This window comes from Otolemur garnettii, unplaced genomic scaffold (genome assembly GCF_000181295.1).
Source record: "Otolemur garnettii isolate 467f Iridium unplaced genomic scaffold, OtoGar3 scaffold00024, whole genome shotgun sequence".
Lineage (NCBI taxonomy): Eukaryota > Metazoa > Chordata > Mammalia > Primates > Galagidae > Otolemur > Otolemur garnettii.
In genome coordinates, this window is record NW_003852419.1 from 2665507 (window position 1) to 2666632 (window position 1126).

At 34.8% G+C, this 1126-nt stretch overlaps 1 protein-coding gene across 5 annotated transcripts in view; it reads left to right on the plus strand.

Annotated features, from left to right (window-relative positions):
• PPM1B (protein phosphatase, Mg2+/Mn2+ dependent 1B) overlaps nt 1-1126 on the plus strand; it is a 98871-nt gene that overhangs the window by 62496 nt on the left and 35249 nt on the right. The gene's annotated exons all lie outside the window — the stretch shown is intronic.

Below are 1126 nucleotides of genomic sequence, written 5' to 3' on the forward strand. Positions count from 1 at the left end.
TGTTACTGCATAACAATATAATTTCTTTTCTTTAAGTGTAAAAGTATCCTGGCATAAAGGAAAATTTCACAATGAAAAGTTTAGTGAATTGAAAGTGATAACAGTATATTGCTAATAACTGAATTTGTATCTTGACCTAGAACAGTGATTCTGAGTCTTTTTTTTGCAGCAGTTACCTCAAAGTATAAAGAATTCTATCCAAAGCTGTGAAAATTAATTAAAAAATAAAGATTTATCATATGATACATTAAGAGACACCCTCAGTCAAACAAATGAGTATAGGATGTTGACCCAACTAAAAAGCTGGTGATTTGGAAGGTGGAGAGAGGAGAATTTTAACCTCTTCACATAGCACCCACCACCTTGATTAGAGGAAATAAGTCCTCAGAAGTTATTAACTCACTATTAGCCACAGAGGTACTCCCATTTCCTCAGGTGTTTAGAAATGCAACTCTTGCTGAATTTTTTGATCCTCAAGAAAATCTCCAAACGAGGTTTTTTAAATTAAAACCCCAAGTTTCTGATTAACATATACTAATGCAGACTCTTAAATTTTTTTAAAAGAGAAAATAATTATGTATAGTAGCTATATAGCAGCTAATAAATAGGCAACAGAACCATGGAACTGGGAAGTACCCAGTATATAAACCTTGCCTTAAATAAAATTGTTATATGGACATATAAAATTAGGGTATATAAATACTTAAGTACCTTTGTATATAAGCCTTTTATTAACATCAGCAGGTCAAACATTGACAGTGTAGTGAATTGATAGAGGGAGGGAGGCATGGCCCCACTTGAGCTTAGTGCAGCTTAGCTTAAATTGTAGTTATAAACACACAAGTTAAATGATAAAAATACTTCTCATATTAACAAATAAATGACAAAATATAAATGTGATCATTGCTGTGTGAATTGTATAGTAATTGCTATGAAAGTTCAGCTAACTAACAAAAGTTAGCTTCTCAGCTTGACACCTGTGGCTCAAGTGGCTAAGGCGCCAGCCACATACATCTAAGGTGGTAGGTTCGAATCCAGCCCGGGCCCACCAAACAACAATGACAACTGCAACCAAAAAAAATAGCCAGGCATTGTGGTGGGCGCCTGTAGTCCCAGCTACTTGGGA